Source organism: Coenobita brevimanus, chromosome 98 (assembly GCF_032717465.1).
Source record: "Coenobita brevimanus isolate Jiangsu-jjx chromosome 98, ASM3271746v2, whole genome shotgun sequence".
Taxonomy (NCBI): domain Eukaryota; kingdom Metazoa; phylum Arthropoda; class Malacostraca; order Decapoda; family Coenobitidae; genus Coenobita; species Coenobita brevimanus.
Window position 1 is genome coordinate 3,480,127 of NC_137051.1, and position 12,464 is coordinate 3,492,590.

General features: G+C 47.2%; 1 protein-coding gene across 2 annotated transcripts in view; it reads left to right on the plus strand.

Annotated features, from left to right (window-relative positions):
- Positions 1-12,464, plus strand: part of LOC145414060 (uncharacterized) — a 163,179-nt gene that overhangs the window by 52,359 nt on the left and 98,356 nt on the right. The gene's annotated exons all lie outside the window — the stretch shown is intronic.

A 12,464-nucleotide genomic window follows, 5' to 3' on the forward strand; every position in this document is an offset into this window, starting at 1 on the left:
ACTGCCTATGACCTCCAGTGTTTTGATCATAATGAATGGATCATGAATTCGCCTCTGTTAATCTTTTTTTTTTTTTTTTTCTGGAAGAGGCAACTTTTGCAGGGTGAAAGTTGCAGTATTTGTCTTTTTTTTAATATATAGATAGATAGATAGACGAATAAGTAGGTAGATAGATAAGTAGGTAGGTAGGCAGACAGACAGATAGATAGGTAGATAGATATAAACAAGCTCCCGAAAACAATATCACTGAGCTGTAATATACCCCACTTAATTTCTTCCGCACATTTTCAAGCCATATCAGTATCGTATTTAATTCCCGTCCCATTTGTTACACTTAATTCCACCCCCTTGTTTCTTCGCTTAATACCACCCTCGACTGGTATAGTTAATTCCTGGTGTGGTGTGTATTTTGTGCCTGCCCCCACTCTGCATCTAGTTCTTTTCTTTTTCTTTTTTTCTTTTTTTTTCTTACCCACCTCCCCCCCCACCCCACGTGACTTTCTCCTCCCAGATATGGCAGGAGCGGCGAGTGGAAGGGGAAGGGGAGAGGGGAAGGAGGGATGGCGAGGGGAAAAGGGAGGGGAGATGAGAGTGGGTAGTGGGAGGACTGAAATGGCAAGAGGAAAGGAGGGGAGATGAGAATGGGTAGGGGGAGGATTGAAATGGGAAGGGGAAAGGGAAGGGGAGATGAGAAAGGGTAGGTGGAGGTTGGGTGGCTCGGTCGGTCTGGCACTGCCCTCTCGTTCGGGGGATGCACTGGAGTGGGTTCGATCGTAGTGGTAGTAGTAGTAGCAGTAGTAGTAGTAGTTGTATTTGTTTATCGTATTATACATTGTTTTAGTGGACAGCATACTACCTTGTTGCAATATTTTTCTATCTACACTTACAGATATTATTATTATTATTATCATTATTATTATTATTATTATTATTATTATTATTACTGTACTATTATTGCTATTTATGCTCATACTCTTATTATTGTTATTGTTATCTTTTTGTATTACGTAATGTTTTGGTCCCACTCGTGTCTGCTGGGAACACAAACACCCCCACATAACTCACTGTCCTTCATGTGTTGCCTCTGTGTTGTAACTGTTTTTAAATTCTTCAGTCATCTTCATCCATGCTTGTGTGTCGGGGTGAGGCCTCTAGTTTTTGTTTCACTCCCCCCCCCTCTTTCTCTCTCTCTCTCTCTCTCAGGCTGGAAGAGGGAAACTGGGTGTGAGGAGAGGGGAGGAGGGGGATATTTGAGGGGGAGGGAAGCATGATAGGAAAGGGGAGGGTGGGAGAGAAAGGGAGGGGAAGGGAGGGATTGGCCTGTGGGAAGGAGGGGGAGGGGAGGAGACCAGAAGGGGAGAGATAGAAACTTGAAAGAGGAGGGGGGGAAGGATAGAGCTGTGGGAAAGAGCAAAGGAGGGGGAGGGGAGGGAGGGAAAGAGGAGGGGGATGAGGGGAAGAGGAGAGGGGATGAGAAGAATAGGAGGGGGTTGACGGGAAGAGGAGGGAGGTGTGGAGAAAAGTAGATGGGAGGAGAGTAGATAGGAACTGGAGGGGGAGGGATGAGAGGTGGGGAGAAGAATCTAGGGGTAGGGGAATGGTGAGGGGGAAGGATAGCAGAAGGAATTGGATGGGGGGAGGGGAAGGACGAGATGAGGGGAGGGGGATGAAAGGGGAAATAGAAGGCGAAGGGAGGAGACGAGAGGGAAGGGGAAGGGAAGAGAAATGAAGTGGGGAGGGGGGGATAGGAGAAGCAGGAGAATAGGAGGAGGGAGGGGGAGGGGGAAGAAGCTGGTGTAGTAGGAGGAGGAGGAGGGTAGGGAGGGGTGAAGGAAACGTGGGGAGGGGGAGGGGAGGGGAGGAGAAGGGGAGGAAGTGAAAGGAAAGGTTCTCACATGCAGGCTTACCTCATATCTTTCTTATCCATGCAGTCATCGGGTGTCTTGATATATTATTCTCTCTCTCTCTCTCTCTCTCTCTCTCTCTCTCTATCTATCTATCTATCTATCTATCTGTCTATCTATCTGTCTGTCTGTCTATCTATCTATATCTGTTTATCTATCGTGCCAGACTTTCTATCTATCTATCTTTATCCAACTTGTTTATCTGTACAGTACTCTCTCTCTCTCTCTCTCTCTCTCTCTCTCTCTCTCTCTCTCTCTCTCTCTATTCCCATGTGAACCTATTGGACATATGCTTAGCCTTGATCCCCCCTGACCCCCCTCCCCCGCCCCTGAGCGTTCCTGGCGTTGTCTTTGTTTCTTTGTTCCTTTTCCTTGTGTTTTTCTTGATTGTTTTTGTTTATTATTGTGTTTGTTACTTTTTCTTTGCTTTATTTTATTCTCTCTCTCTCTCTCTCTCTCTCTCTCTCTCTCCTAGCTAACCCTCTTCCTCCCCTCCCCTCCCCTCATTGCAACATTCTCATCTGACACCCTTCCCCTCCCCTCCCCTCCCCTCCCCTCCCCTCCCCTCCCCTCCCCTTCCCTCCCCTCCCCTCCCCTCCCCTCCCCTCCCCTCCCCTCCCCTTTTGCCTTCCTCCCTCCTTAATATTACAATACTCTTTAACAATCCTCGCTCTCCCTCTCTCCCCTTCCTTCTCTCCTTCCCTCTGTTTATTATTATTATTATTATTTTTATTATTATTATTATTATTATTATTATTATTATTATTATTATTATTACTCTTATTATCATTATAACTATCTTTTCCCTTCCCTTTTCTTTTCTCTCTCCTCCCTTTTTCCTCACATCTTCCCTTCCTCCTCAATCTTGTCTCCCTTCCTATCCTTCTCTGTCTTATCCTCCCTTTCTCCCTCCCATCACTATTCCCCCCTCCCTCTCTCCCTTTTTCTTATAAGCCTCCCTTCCTTTCAGTCTTTTCTTCTCCCTTCCCCCCTCCCTTCCATCCTTATTCCTGCCTCCCTCTCTCCCTTTTTCTTATAATCCTCTCTCCCTTTCAGTCTATTCTTCTCCCTTCCCCTCCCTCCCTTCCTCCATCCATCCATCGTTACCTCTATGTCTTTTAACACAAGCTTGTCATCTTTACTATCCTTGTCCTATTCTCGTACGCTTGTTGGAGCTCCGTACAGGTACTAGTCTCTTATGTTCTTATTTTATGTCTATCTGTCTGTCTGTCTCTGCCCATGTATCTGACAGTCTATCTATCAGAATATTTATCTATCTATATCCTCCTGTTTGTCTCTTTACTTGTTTATCTATCTCTTCCTCTGCCTCCCTTCTCACTTTCTCCTCCATGTTTTATATTTTTTTCTCTCCCTTTCTCTCCCCTCCCCTCCCGCTCCTTCCCTCCCCCCTTCTCTGCTTGTCCTGTGCTTACCCTGTCATCTTTCCTCCCATCCTTCCTTCCCCTTTCTTCTCTCTCTCTCTCTCTTTTCTCTTGTCTATTTTCTCGTCTCTTCCTGTCTCTTGTCTTCTCCTCTCTTCTCCTCTTCTTTTGCATTCTCTTCTCTTTTTTTCTCCTCTCCTCTTTATTCTTCTCTTATCCTGTCCAATTTACTGTCCTCATCACCTCCCTTCCTCCCTCTTTTGCTCACTCACTCACTCACTCACTAACTCACTTCTCATCCACTCACTCACTCACTAACTCAGTTTCTCATCCACTCACTCACTTTCTCATCCACTCACTCACTCACTCACATTCTCATCCACTCACTCACTCACTCACATTCTCATCCACTCACTCACTCACTCACATTCTCATCCACTCACTCACTCACTCACATTCTCATCCACTCACTTACCAAAATTATAGGGGAGGGATAAGATTCATCATACAGTACCATTTCCGCTTTTGACGTTCGGATAAAAATGTCTGGGTTCTTTAGTGCACTCTTCCCGTTTTCTTCCTATTTCCTGCCGGATCTCTGTCTCTCTGTCGTTTCTGCCTGTTTTTCTGTCTACTTATCTATCTGTCTGTCTATTTACCTGCCTCCTTCCATTCCTCTGCTATACGCCAGACCTTCCTTCTTTCCTTCCCATCCCTCCCTCCTTCACCCTCTCCCCCCCTCCCTCCCTCCCTGTATTTACCCGTCCTTCCACCCACCACTCACCTCTCCCCCTCCTCCCTCCTCATCCCTCCCCCTTCCCTCCCTTCTATCCTTTCCCAACACTGCGCCGTTCCTCCCCCCTCCCCTTTCCCCCCGACACCAGTTCCTCCCGTCCCTCTACCCCTCTCTCCTCCCCTTCTCCATCCCTCTTTCCTCTCCTCTCCTTCCCTTCTTCCTTCCTTCCCATCCCATGTCATGTCTCTCCATTCCTTCCTCCATCCTTCTTCCCCTTCCCTCTCCCCCTCCTTCAAGTTTTGCCATCCCTTTCCTTCCTCCTTTCCACTCTCCCCATTCCTTATCTCTCTCTTTTCCTCCCATTCCTTTCCTCCCCACCTCATCGTCTCATCCTTCTCCTCCTCTTTCCGACAACCAACTATCCTCCTTTCTCCCTCCATCCCCCCTCCATTTCCCCCTCCCCATTTCCCCCTACCTCCTCACCAGCATCCATCCCCACCCCACCTGCATCCCCCTTCCCCCTCTCTCCCCTCTTCTTCCGCCCACTTGTCTATCCCCTCCCCCTTCCTTTCTCCCCTCTTCTGCCTTTCTATCCGTGTCCCCTCTCCATCCCCCACGCGTCTCCCTTCCCCATCCGTCCCCCCACCCCACATTCCCCTCCTCCTCCCTCCTCACCGATCCTTTCCCCTCCCCACACCCACGCTCCTGTCATCTCGCCTCTCCCCCACCCATCTCCCCTCTTCTACCGCATTCGCCCACCTCTCCCCTTCCATCTCCCTTCTCCCCATTCCCTTAATTCATCTATAAACTCCCCTCCTACTGTACCTTTTTCCCCACTTGTCGTACCTACCATCCTCTCCCCTACGTTCTTCCTTCTCCCCCTCCACAGCTTGCCTGTATGCTCTAAGATCCTTCTCATTCTTCTCCTCCCCAACGTTTCTCCCCTTCTCTTCCCCACCCACCAACCCACCTACCTACCTATCTTCCCTTCCCACCCACCAACCCACCTTCCTTCCTACCTACCTATCTCTTCCCCATCCACCCACCCACTTGTCTTTTCTCCACCACCCACCTACCTACCTACCTATCTCTTCCCCTCCCATTCAGCCATCTAGTCCCCACCCACCCACCCACCTGTCCCTTCCCCACCCATTCAACCACCTAGTCCCCACGCTCCCACCCACCTTTTCCCCACCCAAACCCACCTGTCTTTGCCTCCTCCTCCCCCCCCCCCCGCCTGAGCTGATAGCAGTGGAATTTCCGAGTCGACCACCAGTTGCCCCTCCCCTCCCCCACCCCCCCGGCGGAGATAGGGGAGGGGGGGAGAGAGTGAGGGGAGGTAAAGAGAAAAATGGTGAAGGGATAAAGAGGGAAGGACAGAGGGAAGAGGGAAGGACAGAAGGAAGAGGGAAGGACGGAAGGAAGAGGGGAAGGACGGAAGGAAGAGGGGAAGTATAAGTGAGGAGTACAGAAGAAGAGAGAAGGAGGCAAGATGTACTTGCTTGAGGAGGGGGAAGAGGAAAGGAAAAGAGAGAGAGAGACTAAGAAGAAGAGGGAGGGGGGGAGGAAGGGAGGTATGGTACAAGATGCGGGGGAGGAGGAGAGGAAGGGAGGGAGGGGGAGGTAGTAGGATAGGGTAATCGGAAGGAGGAGGGAAGGAATATAGAAGGAAAAGAAAAAAAAAACAGATGAAAGAAGGAAGAGCGTTGATGGACGGAAAAAGGAGAGAGAGAGAGAGAGGAACCACAGTCATACAGTTCCTTCTCTCTCTCTCTCTCTCTCTCTCTCTCTCACTTTTTCTGCTCCCATTTCCCTCCCTCCCTCTCTCCCTCCCACCATTATCTCCAGGTTGCGCAACGGCTCACCAAGATATTCTCTCTCTCTCTCTCTCTCTCTCTCTCTCTCTCTCTCTCTCTCTCTCTCTCGGTGGGAGAAAAAGGAGGAGTGGAGAATGAATGAGATAGGGAATGTGAAAGAAAGAGAGAGAGAGATATGAAAATTTTGATAGCATACTGAGGCAAAAGTGACTGAGAAAGGGAGAGAGAGAGAGAGAGAGAGAGGGGGGGGGACACAAGATGGATGAGGGAGGGATAGGGGGTGTAGGGCGGGGGGGAGGGGTGCACCAAGGATAGGTTCCAAGAAGGGTAGACGCACGTGAAAAGCCAGGAAATATGAGTGGCTTGCTGGGGGGGCTTGGCTTGGGGGTTAGTTATTGATGGGGGGGCTTGGCGTGGGTGAGGTTACGTTAGGGTGGCTTGGGTCTGGATGGGTTGGGTTAGGGTGGGGTGGCTTGGTCGGGGAATTTAGGTTGAGGGTTAGAGTAGGGTGGGTTGGGTTAGTGGGGGGTTAGAGTGGGTTGGGTTGGGTTGGAAGAGAAGGAAGGAGAGACAGGAGGAAAGGAGAGAAGGACTGCAAGGTAAGGAAAAAGAAACAAAGGAAGGAAAGAAGGAGGTAAAGGATAAAAAGAAAATCTGAGGAGGTTCAATAGGTCTACGCTGGGTTGGGTTCGGTCGGGTTGGAGAGGGTTAGGCTGGGCAGAGGTGGGTTAGATCGAAGTGGGTTAGATTTGGTTGAGTTGGGGTGGATTATGTAGGACTGGCTTGGGTTGGGTCTGATTGGGATATCAAAAATTGAGTGGGTTGGGTTGGAGTGAGCTGGATCGGGTTAGAATATGCTGAGTGGGATTAGATTAGGTGGGTTTGAGTTGGCTTGGTGTAGGTTAGGATCAACTGACTTGGGGTAACTAAGGTTGGATCGGGCGAGGTTGGGTCCGTTTGGTTTGGGGTGGGTTTAGGCTGAAGTTAAGTTGGGTTAGTGTGGGTTAGACTTGGGTCATTTGAGTTAAAGTGGGTTGGGTTGGGTTGAACTGGTCTGGACTACGATGAATTAGGGTAAGTTGGGATGAACAGTAAAGTCAGCAATAGGAAAATGACGGTGAATGTAAGAACTGCGCAGAGAATAACACACACACACACACACACACACACACACACACACACACACACAAAGGGAGGGTGAAGGAAAGGAAGATATAATCGAGAAACGCAAGACAGAAAAATGATGAAACGGAAACAGAAAATGTCCATGTGGGTAAAACAGTGAGGCCTTGAATATGAAAACGAAATAAAGAATAACACAAATATATTTAAACTGTGTAAAAAAAAAGAAAAAATTGAGGCTGTGGGAAAATGCTGAGTGGTTTTCTTTTTTTTTCTTTTTCTTTTTTTTTTTTTTTTTTTTTTGGCTGTTGTTGATTACGGTGAAGATATTGCAGATGGATCACGATACATTCTAAGGCAACACTGTATTTGTTCAGTGTGTTGCTGTGTGTTTGTTTTTTATTTGTGTTTGTGCGTTTCTCTGTTTATTGTTTGTATGTGTGGCCATTTTTGCATTTGTATTATTTGTTTGTGTATTTTTTCCTGTTTAAATGGGTGTATGGGGGAGGCGGTGGCTCAGTCGGTAGAGAGGTGGCCTGCAGTCCTACCGGACCCTGGTACAAATCCCCGGTGGGGCAGGTAGCAGTTTAAGGATTTGAATTTCGTAATAGCAGGCTTTACTGATCTACCAGGAGACCCGCCGACATGTCATAAAAATACCCCTGCTAATACCAATACACCAGTCCTATATGAGACAGCCCTACCATGTATTCAATATGGACGGTGGGTGTTAGCCCCGAAGTGGTGACATGTAGCGGTGTATAGTATGTAGGAGGACTATTGGGTCATGGGAACAGGCTGTGAAGCTTATGCTCAAGGTCGGACACACACAAAAAAAAAATGGTTATATTTATTGGTTATTCTAGAGCTACTTTTTTGTAAACACTATCAACGCGAGTCCAATTATCATCCGCCCTCAAGCTAATTAATGACCTAAGACGTAATTATGAAGGAGGCCATTTTCTGTCATTAAAGCATCAGTAATTGCAGCTCTACTACCGCTGAGAATTCGACCAGTGTTGATATATAATTTTTTTCTCGTCAAAAGTAGTCCAAGCATAACCTTTTGAAATTTCGCAAAAATCTCGTGAGACGCCCTTGATATTGGAGAAGGTAAGGCATAGTCGTGTATCACAGTGCCTGGGGGTGATGAATAGAGGGTGGTTTTAGGTGTGTGTGTGTGTGTGTGTGTGTGTGTGTGTGTGTGGAGCAGGTGTTCACAGTCAGACAGTAGGTAAGACATGTGAAAAGGACCCTAAGGTATATAAGGGACTGGAATGTGCATGTGAAGTACTGAGCATGGAGGGATTATGGAAGGTTTGCTGAACACTACACCCATTTTATTCTAACTTGGCCTGAAATTGCCGTCTCTCCATCATGACTGCTCAACTTAAGCAACAGATTACTACTAGAATACGCTAATCACGAAGAAGTGCTATTGAAAAGATACGTACAACCGTATTATTGCTCTGTTTCTCCCATTTAGTTACGTGAAATAAGCTGCAAAAAGGAGAAAAATCTGGGCCAAATGAAAGTGAAGCAACTGTAGAAGGATTTTTTTTTTTTTTTTTTTTTTTTTTTTTTTTTTGATAACGAAGTATGAAGATGGGTTTGAGTGATTCAGTATAAGTATTTGATTGAGAAAAGGGTGTGTGATATCCCCATGGTCGTAATGTACACTGGATGGGTAGATAAATAGAGGTAGATGGATAAACGAATAGATAGAGGTGTAGCTAGGATTCCAAGGGCTTCAATGGGCCGTGAATGGGTGTGCGGCCCACTTCATTGTGCTCTGTCTTTGTTACCTCTCCTCCTTCTCTGCTTTCTCTCTTTTTCTCGAGATCCAGCCTCACCCGATCTTCAAGGTGGGACTGAAGGATTTGATGATGATGATGATGATGGTGTTGACGATAATGGTGATGATGATGGTGGTGGTGGTGGTGGTAGTGGTGATGATAATGATTTATTATTATTATTATTATTATTATTATTATTATTATTACTCTTATTATTCTAAAGTGGCTAATCCCATCAGCTCAACGTATCCCTTCTAAACTAAATGAAAGAAAAGGGATGATGGCACCTAGAGTTAAGAATCTGTACCAGTTGGACTGGAGAGGTACTGTACCGGTAGAGTAGCTGTGTGGCAGTAAGGTACATAAGGGTACATGCCAAGTGCAGGTAACAGAGGGAGACAGGTACATCTAATGAGGATCTACCTGATGTGAAAGAGGTAAAGAGAGGAAGGTGATGGTGTGGTGGTGGCATATAACTGTTGTGGTGGTAGATAATGTGGTAGGTGGTGGTCAGTGTGGTAGTGATGGTAGTTGTGGTGGCAGCTAGTGTGGTAGTAATGGTGGTGGAGCAATGAGGGGGCCGATGTAGGGTAGTATTGGAGAATTGAGGTGGGTGGTGATGTGATGGTGGTGGTAGTGATGATGTGATGGTTGTGGTAGTGGTGAAACGCAGTGCGGTAGGTGGTGGTAGTGGTGATGGCACGCTTGGGCAGTGAGGTGTGACCCTGTGCCAACCAGTGCCCCTCATACTACCGGATTCCACTCCTCCTGGGTCATACTGCCTTCTCACACTATTTCCTCTCTCTCTCTCTCTCTCTCTCAAAAGGAAAAGAAAAAATATATCTTACAATTTTTCTTCAGCTTTCCAGTATTTCTCATATCTCTTCCAGTACACCTAATACTTCATCCAACAGAGAGAGAGAGAGAGAGTTGGGATTACCAGGAATTAGGATTACTGAGAGGTAAAGTTGAGCGTTTATGTAATACTAATGTAACAGGTGGGGTACGAGAGAGAGAGAGAGAGCTCAGTACCCTTGTAGTGTGTAACCTCCCTCCATTCTCTCCCTCCCTCCTCCCTCCATCCCAAAAACCTTCTCTCGCCCTCCCACACCACACCACACACACACACAACCCACTCCCTCCACCTCTTTCAAATTCGATTTTCTCCCACAAAACCCCACGATACAAACCCATCCCACGTTTCCCGCCAAAGACCCGATACACCTGCGAATGTGGAGGGTAAAATTGGCGAGTTACGATACGGTGGGCCGCTGTTAAAATCGTAACCTTAAAAGGCATCGTGCTGGATGGGGGAAGGAGGACGGGTGGGGGGAGACGTGCCTGGAAGCGAGATCTGGCAACTTGTCCCGTCCAGCCGTTGTGCTTGGTTCAAAACATCCATGGACGTTTGAATTTCGCCTTTTTTCCCCTCTTATTTCCCCTTTATCGCTGAGAATAAGCTGCGTTAAATCAATATCTCAATTTTCCCTCGCTTTCGGGACTATGGAAACGCGGGAAAAGGCGGGATTCGGTTTATCTGACGTGCGTAAAGTGACCTTGGCCATGGGTGCTGGGCGGTGTTGCCATCTGGGCGTACCGGCACTTTAACTCCCTGCGAGGAAACCCTACCTCTCCTAAAACCACCAAAACAATAAACAAAATGGGTTCCAATACTCCACCCTGGGGGGATGGAGGGAATAGCGAGGTGGAGGGGTTGTTTCTGTAGGGGTTGAGGCGATGTGCGGGCATAGGGGAAGGGCGGGTATGTGCGTGTGTGCGTGTGAGTGTGCGTTCTCTAGACCTGGCGGACGCGGAAAAATACGCCACGCTTGAATCATCACCAGTGAGTTGGCCTGCCCGGTCTGCTATCCTCTCTCTCTCTCTCTCTCTCTCTCTCTCTCTTCTTTTTATCCTTCCGCCCATCTTCCTCCCTTCTCCTCCCCCCTTCCCCTGTTTTTCTCCTTACCATCCCTCTCACTCCTCTCCCTCACCTATCCCCTCTCCCTCCCCTTTCCATCATCGTTTTCTCCAGATATTCTTCCTCCCTTCCCCCTGCTCCCCCTTCCTGCGTCCCTCCCCATCTATCTTTCCGTTCCTTCTTTATCCCTTTTTTCTCTTCTCGTCCTCCTCTCCTTCTCACATCCTTTTTTTTTTTTCTCTCTCCTTTGCATGTATCTTTTCAGTTTTCTTTCTCCATTCCCTTCCTCCCTGCCTCTTCCACTTTTTCCTCCCTTCCTCTCCATCCGTGCTTCCTTCCTCTCACATTTACCTCCACCTGTTCCTCCCTCCTTCCTTCCCTCCGGCTATTTCTTCCTTTACACCTGTTCCCTCCATCCGTCCTTCCCATATTTCATCCATCTATTCTGCCTTCCCTCTCTCCTTCCTTCACCTGTTCCTTCCTTCCATCCTTCCAGTTTCCTTCCTTTCTTCCCTAATCTTTGTTTCCTCTCCACATCTTTTACCTTTTTATCTTCCACCCTCTCTCTCTCTCTCTCTCTCTCTCTCTCTCTCTCTCTCTCTCTCTCTCTCTCTCTCTCCCCATTAGTGCTGTAATGGTTGAAAATGTTAGTAGTTGTGGTAGTAAAGCATAAAAATAGTGGTAGTTACTGGTGGGACCGATGGTGGTTGTGGGAAGATAGTGGTGATTGTGGTAGCTGTAGACTGGTAATTGTAGGTGAAGGTGATGGTGGTAGTTGTGGCTGACGTAGTGGTAGTTGTGGTAGATGTCGATAGTGGTAATTGTGGTACATATACTGGTACTTGTGATAGGTAGTGGTAGTTGTGGTTGGTGTAGAATGAGGTAGTTGTGGTAGGAACAGATAGACAGTTGTGGTAGGTATACAATAGTGGTAGTTGTGGTAGATATAGTGGTAGGTTGTGGTAGTCTGATAGCTATAGATGGTGGTAGATAATGTTGTGGTGGGTCTAGTAGATGTAGTGATAGTTGTAGTAGATTAGCGGTAATTGAAATAGGATAGTTGTTGATATAAATGTTGGTAGAAATTGTTGTAGTATACCATCTGTGAGAATAGTTGTAGAGGTAGTTGTTAAAAATGGTTGTTGATCAGAAATTGTGGTGGAATGTTTATAGCAACTAGGATAATTGTGGTAGTAAATTGTGTGGTGTAGGATGTGATTGTGGTGGATTGTGGTAGCAAAGGTTGTAGGGGAGGCTGTGGTACTTTTGGTAGTTGTGGTTGTAGGATGCCTTGTGTGGTTGAAGTAGTGGGAAGATTAGTGTGATTGTGGCTGTGATGTTGGCAGTTGTGGTGATGATGGTAGTAATTGTGGTATAGCAGTAAGTTGTGGTGGTGATTGCGGTAGTTGCATGTGATTGTAATGATAGTAGTTGTGGTAAATTTATGGTAGTAGCTGTAGTTGTGGTATGGCAGTAGTAGTGGTGGTTGTAGGAGGCTGTGCGGTTGTAGTAGTGGTGGTTGTAGGGGGCAGTGTGGTTGTGGTGTGGCAGTAGTTGAGGTAGTAATGGTGGTTGTAAGGAGGGGTTAATAGGGAGGGAGGAATGTGGTGGTTGAGTGCGGTTAATGGAGAGGGTTGTGGTGGTGAAGAATTTAGCCTCCACCGCAGACTACCAATATTTCTTTTTGAGAGAGAGAGAGAGAGAGAGAGAGAGAGAGAGAGAGAATGTTTTAGCTTTTAGGAGAAACAGTATGGGCTTGAAAAATTATTTAGGATTCATTATTATTATT